The sequence below is a fragment of the Manacus vitellinus genome, unplaced genomic scaffold (assembly GCF_001715985.3).
Source record: "Manacus vitellinus isolate BGI_N305 unplaced genomic scaffold, ASM171598v3 scaffold_1_pilon, whole genome shotgun sequence".
NCBI lineage: Eukaryota > Metazoa > Chordata > Aves > Passeriformes > Pipridae > Manacus > Manacus vitellinus.
This window is the reverse complement of record NW_021939396.1, coordinates 49440123-49457090: the sequence shown is the minus strand read 5'-3', so window position 1 is coordinate 49457090 and position 16968 is coordinate 49440123.

Genomic DNA, 16968 nt, shown 5'->3' with positions numbered 1-16968 from the left:
GTTATTCTGTTACTTTGAAGATTTTGCCTTCAGTGTTCCAAACACTCCCACCCTAGCTGCTATCCTTGTTAGCACTGTGATTGTTCTGGAGTAAGCAGACAACCTACCACGTGGCAAAAAGTTCTTTATTTTGTATAGCTATAAGTTTCTTTTGTTTGGGTTTTGATTTTTTTGTTGTTGTTTTGGGGTGTGGTTTTTTGCTGGTGGTGGTTTTGGGGTTTGAACAAAGTGACTCACAGCCCTGTGGATGCTCACTGCAGCGTCTGCATTTTTTAAAAGAGCAAATGCAGTTTATGGCACGTCCTTTATTTTTGCCATTATCATCTTTGTCCACTTGGAATTTATACTCATTATATGCTCAGGGTAGAGCCAAGGCTTAAAAATTACTCTCTCGATTTTCATTTTCTAAATTTGTAAAAGCATTTTACTTCCCAGTCTATTGGGCCCTCTTTCCTATGGCTATTTTTTCAGACCATGCCACCTACAGATGTAGGGGTTTCTCCTCCATGCAGAATGTCCTTTACCCACCTATCATACTCCTCCTGCCGTGGCTGCTCTTGGCCTCTAGATTTGAGGACCACCTTGCCCACATAGTCACCTTTGCTGATGCTCCTCAATATTACTAGAGGAAAGGTGGATTTTGAGACAGGAGTGTGTTATGCAAAGTAGGGATTAAGCCCCCTGAATCCCTGCAGATGCCAGCTGGGAAAACTGCAAACTCACAAGGCTCCTGTCTCACCCTGTGGTGGATCTGGTAACCATAATCACTGGGGGTGTTGAGAAGTGCTCAGGAGGGGAAGACGGGGAGGAAGGATCCAGAGGCAAGAAGTAGGAACATATTGCCTTGTGGAAAGAAATAAAAAATGGAGAACACTTTTCAGCAGTCATCTATCTACAAGGCCGAAGAAAAAAAAGCCAGATGTGTCCCCTCCAAGCTCATTTCCATCAACTCCAGGTGAGAGATGGAAGAGCAGCAGAGGAAAGAAAAAGACAGTTGTTTCCAGATGAAGATTGAGATGCTGCAGAATTGCAACCAGAGCATGGCAGCATGGGAAGACCCCAGAAACACAGAGTAGGGGCTCAAGGAGAGGATGAACATGCCACTGTGTCACATGTCAGGCAATGTTCATAGTGAAGACCAGCTGTTGCTTGATGAAGGCAGTGCCACTGTGGGAGGTAAGGATCTCTTGTTTACGTAAGTCCTGTCAGAAACTACATTGTTCTGAAAGCTACCTGTTTTGTAAAAGCAGCTCATGGTGGGGCCCAAGGAACCCAGGTCTACCAGGGAAGTGCTCAACATTGCCAAGTATTCATAACATTGCTGTGAATTTCCCAGGGATCCTGAAGGCATCAGACCAGCTGATTACCAGGGGCAATTTACAGTTTGTGACGGTTCAGACAGAACCCATGGGACGTGATCACTTCGTGCTGTGTCCATCGCCTCCTCCTCCCAGTCACTGAGTGATACCTGACACAACCTTTCCCCTGAGACTGGGAAATGCTGCTGTCCAGAAAGTATCGTCCCTGGGTGCCCTCTAATGTCCCCACTGACTCCTATCACTATCTCCAAGCCCATCCCCAGCTAATCGCTCATAACACCTTTTCTAATCTAATCTAAGTAGCTGCTGGCAAACCCACTAATTCTGACTGCTAATTCTCCAGCCTCTCTGCTCGATCTGACTCCTCTCACAAAGCTGTCCCCTTTCTACTGATGAAAGAGCCTTACTGCCAGGGCAGAAGTCACACGTCCCTGGACATGGTGAGAATTAATGGCTTTCCAAATGATGGAGGCAAGACTTAGAAGGCATAGCATGGAAGAAGTGCATCAGCACGGTACCTGGACAAAAGACAGATGTTATGCTGTTGAGATAAAGCCTGTACATGTGTGAAAGAAGATCACATGCATCCAAATCAAGATTTCTAGCATGTTCAAACAGTCAGTGCCCCAGAAAACCTTGAAAGATTGGATAGGGAACAAGATTTAGCCACCTAAGACTCATCTAGGAGACTAAATTAGGGAAATAAAGATCAACACAAATGTAGTCCTTTTTCTTTCTTTTTTTCTTTCTTCTTATTTTTTTTTTAATCCCATCTAGACACATTTCAGTATTTTTTTCATGACTGTTTCCTATACCCTTAATATCCCTGAGTTCACCCAGAGAACAGAGGGGCTCAGCTCTGGAGTACAGAGCCCAGCAGAATGGGCACAGCATACCCTGCTCTATGTAGAAATGTTGAAATCTTTTTTTCTGCACTTTTTTCTGATATGTTTTTTTTTCCATGGGCTTTTCCAGTGAGCACATTGACAAGATTTCTCTTCTGTCAGACATCTTGCTCTAGTTTTCAAAGCATCAGACATGCACCTCTGCTAGCTGCTTCCTTGAAGTTGTTCAGCAGCATCAAAAGGCTGTGGAAGAAGGAGAGGGGAAGTGCAGTAGACACCCACGCAGCTTGATAGATCAAATCTAATTTCATTTAAGAAAGAAGTTGTTATTATTATTATTATTCCTCATGAAATTTATAAAAAGGTGTTAGGGTAATGATTAGCAACCCAACTGGGACAATTTTTCTGTTCACATTATTTCTAAAAAATTGTATGTTTTACCAAATGATTATTGGGATAGTAATACCAAAATTGTTTTATTCATTGTGATAATAGTTTTTATATTTATATATATATATGTTCATTTCTTCATTCTAGAAAACAATGTTAGTATTGTTTTGGTGTAGATATTTTAGATACAGTTGAGAAGTGGGTCCTTTTTTCCACCCCAAACCCCTTAAAGAACAAAATCATTATTGAAACTTTACATGTCTGTCATAGGTTTTAAGTCAATTCAATGTAAAACTGCTTCAGATATTGGAGTGGTGAAAATAGGAAAAACAACAACAAATCTCGGATATTGCCTTTGCATGACTGGGTCAATAATTTGAAAAAAAATCTAATTAACACATAGTGTCTTCCCTCTCACTCCTGTTCCCATCTTAGGTCCTTTAATTGCCTGTGAAAACTATCTACACTAAGCAGCTGTGATGTGGAAGGGAGAAATCAGAAACAACACAAATTCAGTACTCCACAGCTACTGAGGTAAGCACGAGGCCTAGTCACCATGCAACGCTAATGAGTCCAATTATTGATTGAAACACAACTGGCTTACAATGCTCCTTTTTGCAGCTCAGTCGCATGGGAAAGCCCCATGCATCTAACCCTCCCCATGCAGCTGCAGTCGTCACCAATTAGGATGACACCTGACAAAGCAAACCCTTCCAGCAATGATCTGTTTTCCATTTACCATGCTACAGTAGTTCTTAACAAAACTTAACCAGAGAAATCAACATCAACATTAGGCAGCCAAGGAAAACTTGCTAAATCATGGTTAACACGCTAATATGGATTGCCCAAGTGATTTCTTAAAACAAATAATTCCATCCTTTGAAATAATTGGATGGGATCTTTCTCAATGGTGAAACAACATACCTCTTTCTCCACTCCAGGGTAAAAATGTATCTTCAAAGGAAAAAAAATACTGGTTACAAATTTTTACCTTGAATAGTACTATTAAAATTATACTATAAAAAATTTCAAGGAAATTTCTGACTGTTAGCACACTGGTGTGGTCCTGTGGTAAACCAGATATGAATGAAGCTCTCTAAGCTCACAAAAATTAGGGTCAATTTCCTTCCCAAGAACTTTTCCTTTGCTCTTACCCTCTGCCTTGGAAGGACTATAGCCCCTGTTTGTGTCTAGTTTCAAGGATCAAGAAGACTTAGCAGACATTCACAAAAACCCCCCGCCCCCCCCCCCCCCCAGTAATCCATATTTTTTAATATATATTACTTTGCATTGCTATATTATACACACTATCCATGTAGGAATATTATACATAACTTGTATGCATGATCTACATTAATTTTTATGCTTTTCCCCCATAAGCCGCCAACCAAGACAATAACAGACCCAGGCACATTCCCACATCAAGGAATAAACATGTAATGTTCTAGGAATAAATTCATTACCTTGGATTGAAACCTACCTGATATTAACTTATACATAAAGGAACCCTCCCCACACACCAGATATGAGGAATGTTCCAGTATCTAGTATTAGTCCTCCAGGGCATAACATCAATTAATACTTGCTTTAATGACACACAAGGATTATCAGGTTATCTCTTAATCATATTTCTCATGTGAAACCAGCAACCTGGTGTGAGTAAAGTTTATCACGACCAGCTTCAGGACCATTCTTTCCCCTTACACCCTCACACAGCTTGCACTTTTGCACCTCTGGTTCCTCGGTCAGGGCCATAACTTGATTAATTTTCCTAATATTGTGCTCTGTAACAAATGGGGGATGCTTTAATTGAACTTTACCTCGTGGTCGTGTTATCTTCTGGTTTTTTAGGCCTTTCCTTTTTTTTTAAGAGTAGATCTCAAAAATCCCTTCAGAGTGCTCTGCCAGAGTGCCCCCATAATGGTTGACACGTACGCCTTATGGTCAGTGAATGGTTTTCTCACTTTCGCGTGCAACTGAATGGTGTGGTTTCAAGTGTAAGTTCGTCTCAGACATTTGAGCTTTCCAGTTCTCATTTTGACTGTCAATTTAAACCTGTGTGGGTCCATCCAATCACCAGAATTAACTCTGTAGATTCAAAGAGTCATCTTTGAATTACAGTCATCTTCCATGACTGTAAATGCCTTAAAACATTTGTTGCAAAATCTGTCAATTAGGAGAAAATAGGTGCTATAAATATTTGATAGAATATGTGCAAGGACATTTACTCATACCTCTGCATGCACTTCCAGTTAATTTCAGGAGGATCTTGAACATTTGGAGACTGGATTACCCCTTTGGCAGAGCTCCTCAAGAGAGCCGTTCCCCAGGAACCATTATAAACCATAAAACTCAGTTTTCTGGATCAAAAATTGCACCACAATGAACAAATATGCAGCTACCATGATACACTCAGCTCAGAGTGAATCATTTCTCACACCAAGAAACCACTGAGGTTTGAAAAGATTGTGGATCACAGGAGAAGGACATTTCTATAAATAATTAGATTAGAACCAACAAATGTTTTACTTGTATTGAAAAATGTGGCTGTTTACGAGATGAGATCTGTGGTTGCTGCTAGAAGAAATGTTCAGAGATAGATTTCAAAAGCAATGTGCACTTTTCAACCTCCTTATGCCATGAGAAAAAGCCCAGGTTGCGGGTTAGAGCAGAAGCCACTCTTAATTACGTAAATAGGCGTTGTTGGGAACACAGCTCCAAATGGGCTTTATGCAGCGAACCCCAAGACAAAAGTAGCCAGAGAAACTGTAATTTTTCAGGTGACATCTAATGCCTTCTGTTAGACACCAGATCAGTAATTATTGGGTCAGAACCACCTTCTGGGGAGTGTGTGTGTGTGTGTGGAGGGGGAAGGGATGGGTCGAACCTCACAGAGGTGGGGTAGTGGTGTACCTCTCATGGTAGGTCCCTGGCGCCCACACAGGGAAGCTCTGGAGTAGCTGTCAGTCACAAACAGCCCAGGAAAACTATGAGACATCACACCTCCTGGAGCCCCTAAGCCAGGGTCAGAATGGCAGGGACAATGAGGACACTGCCCCTCACCCTGGCCTGGAACCCCAGAGTTGCTGGTGGGTCAGAGGTCCCACCTGAAGGGGTTGGCCACAGAGACCAGGGCAGATAAAACCAAAGGCATGTGTTTGCCTCGTGTCATGGCCCTGCCACCTGGATATGTGAGAGCTGATCTCTAGAAAGTTTCAGAGGTAGTTATTTGATCTGTCTCTCCCTGTTTCTCCTTCTCTCTTCTTACTCCCTCTGCTTCTCTTTCTTTCCTCCTTTCTTGATGCTTTGGGTGGCTTGGAGCTGGAGGGATTGGATTTTTACTTAAGTGTTGTGGATTAGTACATACTGAATCAGTATTGTGGTGGAACATTTTGTCTATCTTGTGTAGTGCCTTTTTTTAACCTTTGCCAAGTTTCCTTATTTTCTTCCCTAAAATAATAAAGATACCTCTTGGGAACAAGTCCATGGCTTATTCTCTTAATGCTATTGTGCTGGTTTAAAAGTTAACCAGCAGGGGGAATGAACCCAACTCAAAGGAGAGATTATAAGTCAGAATAACAATTTATTAAAATAATACAGTAAGTACAATAATACAAACAAACAATTGGTCTCAACCCACAAAAACCCAAATGTGTAACCCAGTACCCTGGGGCCTGAACAAAGTGGTGTTCCTTGGGCCCTGTTTGAGTCCAAAGTAAAGGGAGAGGGGAAGAACCTGCTGGTGGGAGAGCTGCTGCAGTCTGGGCAGAACTGGTGATCGCAGTCCAGTGGTGGTCTAAGTCTGGTTGAGAGCGATGAGATGCAGCCGTCCTCTGGATCCCACGAGTGGGTTGAAAAATGTTCCAAAACTCCAAGATTATATATCCTCCAGTTCAGGCAGGAATGTTCAGTGCTCCCCTCAGGGCGGGGAGTTTCACAAAGGGTGTGAGGACAGAAACATCCTCCTATCTCACAGGCCTCTTAACACCTAGTTTATAGCCTGAGGAGTCAGGCTCTATGGGCAGAAGGTGCGAATAGTCTATTGACAACAATAGTCTAGTTTCTGGGAAATGACATGGAAGGCTATAGAATACAGTTTTGGGTTACACCCACCATGATGAACTGATCTCAGCTGTCCTAACTAGGACAGCTATCAAACCCTATATATACATATATTAGAGTAAAACTGTGAGCCAGCAGCTCCAGTGCTGGAGTGTTGCACCTTCTCTTATACTTACTAATGGCCAGACCGAGATGCAGTATCATGGAGTACTGCACAGCAGCCCTGTGTGCTCTCTACCTCCCACTGCAGCACTGGTGAAACCAGGGCTGGACAGGGATGCTCCTCCACCTGGGGAGAGCAGGGTCACAGAGGGAGCCAGGGAGCCCCAAGACTGAGCACGTGTCTCAGCTGAATCCCAGTGGGACATCAGGATGCAGCATCCCTGCCACTCCACATGGCACACGGACAAACGGGGCACTCTGGTCTGGGCTAAGCACACCAGCTGTACAGCACAGGCATGGATGAGCTGTCTCCAGGCTCAAAACATCAGGACCACACAAAGGTGTGAATTATAAGAATGAGCCTGTCCATGCTAACAGAGCATGCCCATAAATCCAGCAGGCAGAGGATACCTCTTTGGTCAGTGATCAGGGCCAGGTACTTAGCTGGTTTAAATCAGCAAACTGGTCGGGCATTTGCAGAGTCATGCAGATTTACAGTGGCTGAAGATGCAGCCCATCATCAACAAGTAACCTCATTCTGAAGTTGTAATTTCAGTTGAAGGAAAACCTGAGTGGTTTATGTGACGATTAGAGTTTCCTTAGGAGTGTGATGGTCACATGAAGCTTTAATTTTCTCTCATATAATGCACATTACATTGCACCTGCCTATCAGACCTGACTGAGCTGTCAGTTGTGCTACTTCATGTACTTTTTGTCCCAGTTCTGACTCTGGTTTCATCTCTCATGCTTCTGCTGTTGCTTTTCCAGTTGAGGATGCAGTGGTGTGCAGTACCACCCAACCTACTTTCCTTCACAGACTCTCCCAGCCACTCTGGGAGAGACCATCTGAGGTCCTAAAGCAGCATACAGAGGTATTCCAGTTAAAGCACAGGTGTGGGCACACCACACAAGTGTGGTCCCCAGGTACTAAGGCAACCTGAAGATCTCATGATACTTACCCAACCTGAGAGATTTTAACTCCACTTTACCTGTAAGATAAACATCTGGGTATGCTGCAGCCAGAGCTTTGTTGCACAACCTTTTTTTTGTTAGAGTAGAAAATCTCACCAAATTGCTTTCTGCTCCTAGACAGAAAGTAAAGCAATCACACTTCAGAGCTCAGGGCTCTCACTTCTTATCCCCACAGTGTTTTCAGCATTGCAATCTAGATATTACTGCCATTACTGTGCTATCCATCTCTCAGTGCACATACACACCTACTCTTGTTCACCCCTTTTTGTACCATCTAGTAACCCCTGATACACTCCATCAGCTTATGACCCAAGAGAGCAAAGAAGAAAAAGATAAGGAGCATCACAAGGATGTTCTATGGGTTTATATTAATTAAGCATAGATTAATCACTTGACTTTAACATTGCAACATTTCTATAATAAGTCTATACTGAATTATTCAGAATATTCTACTTAATAAGCACAATGAGCTCTATACCCACCTGTGAAATATAAGAAAGCAGGTGTGCAGACCTACTTCAGATACCTTTGGTGAGGCAACAAGCTTCATCTGGGATCACTAATCTTCTGACCACCCACAGCTGGAGGAAGTGATGATGTGCCTCTCTTGAGAGATTTGATAGTTATTGTTTCTATCTCAACTCTGTTGGTTCTCAAAGTTTAGGAGCACTCTAGGGAAAAGCTATGCCCTGAGCACTGAGAAGAAGAGATTGCCAGGCAAAGGTACTATGGTAGTGGGCTTGGAGGACCTGTGGCTAGGGGGGCTGTTCTGCCCTGTGGGGTTAGTTGGATTTTTGAGGGGCACTTCTCCCTTCCTGTGACCTGGGCTGACTCCCTTCTTCTGGTTACTCCCCTTATTTTCTTACCTTTCATTAGGTTTTATCTCTTTTTAATGCTCCTTTTCTAAGTAAGTCCTGGACCAAAATTTAAATTTTTTTTAAAAATCCGATACTTGAGTGTCATAACTCTATTTGTTTTGCTTCTATCTTACTATTTTTACCTGTTTTCTCTGCTGTTCTCATGCATTCAGAACCCAAGAGCCTCCCAAGGATAATGGTCAACTTCTTTGTGTATTATTGGAACAGTGACTTCCTATTAGAAGCCCTCAGGCACTGTTCTAACATTTACAAATGGTAAGGATGTTATTTCATGTACTTTGTGACTTGTTACTGTTATCACTTACATGACTAATGACTACTTGATCGGTGGTTAATTGAGTAACATTTGAAGTTGTTTCCTCTTGCCGTGTTTGTAAAACATTAGAAATATGAATTCATCTGAATTACTCCAAACCCTAGACTGCAGAAGTCAGGTTTATATCAACTTACACAAGCAGGAAATTCTCAGATAGAATTATTATGCAATAATCCAATATGAAAAAATCCTAGACTGAAATTGTCGTCTAAATGTTTGCTACCTGTTCTAGAAATGTGGAATTACGGTATACAGTAAAGTAATTTATTGTGTCCTGGTCCATAAGGTTTCCAAAGTATGATGGGAATCCTCACAGGAAACGGTGACACACACAAGAGAATTTTTATTTGAGTGTTTCTGCGTTACTGGCAATTACAGAAACAAATGTTAAAATTCCAAAGAGCAAAATGTTTTTCAATGAAATATCTATTTGATATATGAATTGTCACATATTCAAATAGAGGATTAGAAAGGCACAGAAGGGCTGCATTGTGGGTTTGGTTTTGTGATGGATTTTGTTACATATTGAAAAGAACCCAGGTAACATCAGAACTGAGAACTGATACTTTCTCCAAGATTTTCCTCTCAGTGCCTAAACAAACACAGAATACTTGCTCTTTGGAAGGTAAAACTCCAAATCAGCAGCTGTGAAAGATTTGGTTTTTAGGGAGCTTTAGTGTTTTGTCACCTGTTTGCTTTTCCAGGTGTCTATGTAATGATTTGGAGATAATACCAGCAGCAGGGTGATGGACCAGACCAGACTAGACTAACCGAGTTACTGGGGCAACTTCTGTTCCCTCATCTCACGTAGGTGAATGAGGAGAAAAAGACATGCCTGAGCAATGGGTAGGAAAGTGAGAGTGTAACTTTTTGATGCTGCAGCCTGCTATGGTGACAGGTGAGAGATTGCACTGCCTCGCAAGACCTGTTGGATGTGCATTTAGGATGTTCTTCATACTGCAAATCATAAAGGTATATGCATCCTTTTCATAAAGTACCTATTGACATCAGGTAGCACTTGCTACCAAACATCTTGATATACTGTAGTGCATACCCTCCCCTGTGTTCTGACTTATATTGCTACAATTGATTCCTGCTAATGATATTTTTGGTCCTGTACAAATAACATAGTATGTTCTTGCTTCCTCTTTCTTGAAGTTCTAACCGGCTTTAATCACAACAAGCTCTGCATCAGAAATAAGAGTTGCTGATATTAAACAGAAGCAGTGGAAGCCCTAGAAGTGAAACACTTGCTTCCCTGTGTAATGGAATGTTATGATAACCTGGGAGAGGGAACACTCACAGTGGCAAAGAAAAAGAATGACTCCAGCCAAAATAGCCTTAGCTCTTTAGTGTCTGTCAGTGTCTTCTCTGCTGAAGTAGGGAGAATGCCTGTTTCAAAAAATAGATGGCACAATATGGTCCTTGAAGCTCTTGGTGGCAGTGAAGTGTCACAAATATTTCAGTGTAGAAACTACGATTGGATTCTATATGTTAAGAGCAGAGTCTGAGAATGTGTAACTTGAATCACCCTGTGCTGGCTAGAGGCTCCATCTGTTATTCTTATGCATTATTTACACCAACTGCCTTTAAATATCACACTGGGGATTTGTCTGTGGATTGTCTGTTGAGTTTGTGTTTAGATATAAGGTTCAATAACTAAGATTACCAAAAGCAAAATATATGTTATGCTGTAATCCCTTCAGTTTTGCTGTATGCAGTTGCAGCCCCTCACCTCTCTGTACACCTTTCCGGATTAGTGCTTAAGCTGCTGAAATGTATGTGATATAATTCATAGCATGATCCTTTGAGAGGAGGAACACTACCTTTTCCCCCCCCTTTCTCACTAAGGATGTAAATGATGGAGTACCTCTGTTTTTCTAAAAAAAATGTTAATGCCATATAATTCAGAGTATGCACACGCTGTGATCAGCTTTGTGCTTCTCAAAGGAAGTGTCAAGGTGCTTGTCTAAGTATCTCTCCAACAGCCTAGTGAGGGAAGGCAGAAAAGGTGTGGGGCTTTGGCTGCAAACGGGCCAGCAGGTAGTTACCTGCCATGCATTGCTGGCTGCAACTTGATAAATGCTCCAATTTCCATTTTCCTTGTCCTGATAGCTGCTGCTGACAGCTAATTAAAGGTATGGAGCTGCTTAGTCTGCAAGTGTTTGCCGAAACTGAAGTGAAAGGAAGTGGAAGTTTCATCTGGAGAGATTAAAGGGGAGAAAAGCTTTTATGAAGATAGATGAAGTCAAAAGAAAATGTGTTTACAGAAAGCTTGTAAAATGTTGTTTTCAAAAAGGTAGTATTTTGATCTGACTATAATAAAGATTTCCAGTTTGTCTTTATTAGAGAAAGAGGCTTCCTACTCTCTTCCCTCTCCAAGAGGGAAGTGTCTTAGTGCTGCTGAACAAGTTCAGTTTGTTGCGACATACGTCTTGCATTTATCACTTGGCGTGCTTTGCTCAAAAAGTAATTATTACTTAAATTACCCTGACCCAAACGAGACAATTCATTGCTTCTATTGGCTAGTGTTGTGTGACTTTTTTTTAATGGGTTTCTGAGTCGCTTCAGATGCTTCTATGCTTGTTTCATCTGTTACATCTAACCCAGGAATTAAGGGTGGTGTTCTCCACAGCCTATGGCAGTGCAGATGATTTTCCTTCTACACATTACCATACTGCTGAACATACCTTACTGACCTTTTCCTCTCTCTTCAAGGTTGGCATAGGGCAATAAATAGTTACTGGCTCAACCACCATTCTTTACTTATTTGGAGAAGACAATTTTGAGGATGTTGCCACAGTAGTCAGTGAGCTTATGTGATCTAAATGTTGTAGTGGTGAGGATTGTGTCTCTTAATGCCCTTCTAGGCATGCCTAAGGTGTCTGTTTACAGAGGCACTTGGACTTGTTCATATGTTATACTATTAGCAGTTCCTGCTGTTTGCTTCCAAAGGACCACTGCCTGAACCTACCGGCTCTTTTCTGCATCCAGGTACACTGCTGCTTCTACTTGCATCAGATCAGGGCAGTTGTAAGCTTACAAGCTAAAGAATAAGCAGGAGTGATGGGGCTCACATGCAGGTACATTTCCATTGGAAAAACCACAGTTAATAATTGGTTGTCTTTTTATTTCCACTTACCATTCCCCTTGCTTTTGCTGCCTCCTGTCCAGAGGGAAAGGAGCACTTTGTGTTCAGGTGAACATTTTCTTTACTAAATATTTCAGAGAAGCTGTAAAGCTCCATACTGCCAGCAGGGTTTACCCTCTTGGGGCAGCTGAAGTGCCTGTTTCTCACACATGTCTGCCAGCCAGCAAAGCATAGTCAAATCCTGCCCAGTAAATTTGATACCACAGGGCAGCATAGCAGAAGCTGACACAATCACAAGAGTTGCTGGCTTAATCAGACCTCTGCTAGACTGAGCAGTTTTGCTGGAAAGCAAAAGTGTGTTCCTAGAAAAACCTTACTATAAGAAAAGCTGTGTGGCAGTCAAAGTCTGGTCACCCCAAATCCCTTTTGTTCCTCAGCAGAATACACTGCCTTTTCTACCCTGTCGCGTACTCCTCTTGGGCTGAAGGAAATATAGCTGGGGATCTGCCAGTGGGCTGGTGCAAGTGCAGGGGTGACAAAGATAATGCCAAAATAAACACATGTTATCCCCCTGTCCCAAGTGATGTAGAAAGCCAAAAGACCTGTGCAGAAGATGGGCAGCACTGTCCATTGTGGAGTTAGCCGTGGCAGACAGAGCGGCACTGAGGTCAGTGGGGACAGGCAGGCTCTGCCAATGTGCAGCTCCATGGGAGTGGGAGCAGCTGCCTGACTGGTGGGCAAGAAGCTATCTTCATTGTCAGCGTGGTGTTGTTAACATGGGAAACAACTTCTTTTATATGAGGATAGCATCAAACTGTGAGAAGAGGACAATGCTTGCCTGGTGGTGCCTCTGGCAGCTGACCATGGCACTGCCTGCTCAAGAGACAGCAGTGACCCCAGAGAAAAAACCCCAGGGGCTGAGCCGAGAAAGTGAGCGTTGTCCAATGTGGGTTCACTTTGAGTACAGCTGTGATATAACAGGGAAAATATTCTTTCCCTGGTGACTCCCCTCCCTTACCCCTCCCAAGTGTGAAGGGAAGGATTTGGCATTGCAGGGATTTAGAGAACAAGGCTTTCCGCGAAGTTATATTATATCTTCAAAGAATTGCAATGATTAGAAAGAAAACTTGGTACATAAAGGTATTAAATGTTACTTTTAATTCTGAAAAACAGTCTGATTTGGCTGAATATTTGTTTCTATTTTAGTCTCATTGGGACTGGATTGCTTTGATAAATAGAAACAATTAGCAGAGTTAAAGTGCGCTGGTATGTGCTTGGGTGGTTTTGTTTGTTTTGTTAGTTTTTTTGGTTTTTATTGTTATTTTTTTTACATGTACCTGGTAAACTGACAATATTTCAATGATGTTCTGCTTGCAGTTTGTTTTCAGGAACCTTATTAGTAGCAAATCAAACTAACAGATATTTCTAAGCATGCTGGTGTTATAGCTTATCTTGAGGTAAGTGTTGGACCTGTATGTGTCCTAGAGATAGCCTGGCATGGTAAAAGGAATATTTGAGCCAAACGGCTATGTTCTAACAATTGGGGAGCATAGCATTTCTCATCTACCTCTTCCCTCTTAAATAACTGTGTCCCTCATAGCAATTGCTCCAGTTCTGTTCTGTGAACTGTGACAATGTAGTTAATGGAAGTTAAAAAGGGAGCTATAGGATAACATACAGCTTTGAGCACTTATAATAAACAGAATTAAATAGTAAGACCAGAAAATTATATTCCTGCTCACAATGAGTAGCATCCTCTTTCTGTTCTAGCCTCATTAGAGAGAAAGGGACCACAGAGACTCAAGTTCTATTTAATATGAATGAATCTATCAACACTCTGGTCTGGGATTAAAAGCAGAATTAAGTTTTAATGGAGCATAAACACTTTAAGCATTTTCCGTTTGTTCCTTTCTTGAAGAAAAAGACATAGGTGCTCAATGCAAAAGTGGGACTGGGCAACACACAGTGCGAGTGAGGGGAAGATGATTTAGGTAAGCGAATGAATTTTCAAATAGAAGGAGCAGAGATGGATGACAAGAGAAATTAAACAAATAGCATGTAATTAATTCTCACAATTTTACCTAATGCTTTGTGACATGACTGTCACTAACATTGTCAGAAGCTATAAGTGAAATGGGATTGAAAAAATTTCCAGGCAGCAGTAATCTCAATGTGTTGGAAGAATGTTTTTCTAAGATGGATGTCCCTGATTATATACAGCTCAAGTAGACATGAAAGAGCAGCTTAAAAAGCTTAAATTCTGTATTGACTTTCATCTTAGACTGCCGTTCTCACTCCAACTAGCAATATATAACCCATATGACATTAAAAAAAATTATTTACTTTGATGTGACTGCCCTCCAGGGCACTGTCTATAATTGTAAAAAAGGTCATTGATGCATCTGATTATGCAATTTTACTGATTCATTTATATTTATGTCATTGGGGTTTTTTTCACCATTTGAAAGCATTTGTTTTCCCTGCTAATGCACCTGAGATTGATGTAGGCAATTGTGTTCCCTTGTAGGAGAATAAATCCTACTTTCTAGTTCACAAGTGCAGCAGGAGAAAACCACAGAGATGTTCACTTTCTATTTTAAAAGTCTTCCCCAGCAGGATACATACTAAGAATTAATACTGAGTAAGAATTAATGTTGTGTTAACCTTTCTCTTTTTTATATCTTATCGCTTGGTTTTAGGTACAGTAAAGTCTTTGTTTGTTAAGGCAATGGTAAATGGAATGATACTCAGACACTACACTTAAAATGAGAGCTACATAGCACTTTTCATTCCAAGATATTTTTCTTGGATACTTATCATTTTCCTAGTTCTTAATTTTTCAAGTTAATATCTTACTCCCCAGATTTCCTATGCTTGCAATGACTTCAGTTAATTCAAGAAATGACAGCACCATGTTAGCTGAAGACGAAGCTAAGGGAACAATATATGGGGAGGGTTTTTTGTTTGTGTGTGGATTTTTTGAGAGTGTGTGAGTTTTGTGGCATTTGGTTGTTTGTTGTTGTTGTTTTTTTAATTGATGGGCTATCAATCTCTTTAAGATGATTCTGTGCTTGTGACTTGATGCAGGGATTTAAAATCTGTCAGCTTGTGGCCTTCAAAAGTAAAGCAAGGGTTTTGCTTTTGCCAGGGTTTGCTAAACACCTGAGGGAGAAAAAATCAATTTATATATCCCAGGATATTTGTTAATTTATGAACACATCCTGAATCCTTGGAATATTCTGCCTGCAGGCAGCAATAGTCACTGTATCTCCCCTTCCACTCTCTACACACTCATCAATTGTGTACATGACTACATGCATCTTAAGAACTTTGCGGCTGAGGACCTGTTGTGACTGTCTACAGAACAGAGATTGATTTGTGGTTTGTTTTTTGGATTTCCTCCCCAGCCTCACTATATTTAGCTAATGCTCAGCTGGGATGAAGTTGCTAAAATCCAGTGGGTTGCAGGGGGGATGTGAGCAGTAAGGAGCAGATGTGAAGTGCAATAAGCAGTGGAAAAGAGCTGAGAGCAGAAAGAAAGAATCAGGGGTTGGTGTAGGACCAGAAAGGAGGAAGGGGAGAAGATTGAGGCTTGAGTTGTATCACAGAAGAATAGTTAAGGAACTTCCTAAGCAAATAGGTTGGTGATGCACCTTTCCCATCTTAGCTTTAAGCAGCAAGTAAGTGGGACAAGGAACAGGGAGCATGGAGGAGTAGAGGGAACTGTACAGGGACTGGTGGCTGTGCACCCAGAGCAAAGCAAACACACTGAAGATGGTGTTGCAAATACAACAGCAGGCAGATATTTGGAAGATCTTGCCAATGGAAACAATGAATATGAAGATCCAGTCAGAAGTGGAGTTTAGATCATAGAATCATAGAATCAGCCGGGTTGGAAGGGACCTCTGAGATCATCAAGTCCAACCCTTGATCCACTACTGCTGCAGTTACTAGACCATGGCACTAAGTGCCACATCCAGTCTCATCTTAAAAACCTCCAGGGATGGGGAATCCACCACTTTCCTGGGCAGCCCATTCCAATCCTTATTGCACAGGCCTTACAAATTTTTCCAGTTGGATTTTTACCAAGGATTAACTAGTCCCCATGACTGCAGACACAGTTGGACATCTTCACATTGGATTTGTAGACTCTTTGTTAAACTTTCAAGCAAATAATACCCCATCTGATGATGTTGAGTCCCTAGTTGGCTGTGTTGGCTATTTCCTGTGACTGGTTTACAGGAAAATATTTTTGTAGAGAAGATATGGCTCATTTGGCATAAGCTAAAAGATTATTAATATTAGGCTCTGGGCCCAGACTTGCTGAGTGTCTGAACATCTTGGCTATTTGTATGATAAATCAAGACTATCCAATCCCTAGTCATGCAATGGTCTGAACTGTTTAGTAGATGTGTTTTAGAAGTCAGTGTAAGAATTTGGTATAGGAGTAAATATGAAATGCTATTAGCCTAGGCTTTAATTACTCTATTTTGTTTGTATAAGCCAATAAGTAGACCACAAGTTATGGGATCTGAATTTGAAGTAAGATATAACATTTATAGAAAAAGCTTTTTTGAAGATTCTTCATCAGCTAGTGCTAATTATAAGATAGAGCAAACCTAGGAAATGTATTTGCAAGGGTGTTGAGTGACTTCGTGTGTTAAATGAGAATATGTACTAGATTCAAATTTGATTTGTGATTAGAAAATGCCTTCGCCACATCTACACTTACTGTTGGCTCAAGCACTTGAATCTAGATATGTATGAGAGAAAGCAGCTTTTTCTGGACCCAACTTATGTGGAGTGAGTTACACAACTACCTGGAGAGAGTTATTGTGATTTAGTCTAGTGGGAAATAGCTGATTGTGCATTTTGTTTCTCTTCCTAGCCTTGCTAACTTGGATCACTGCAGAAAAACTTGTATTGCAACTCT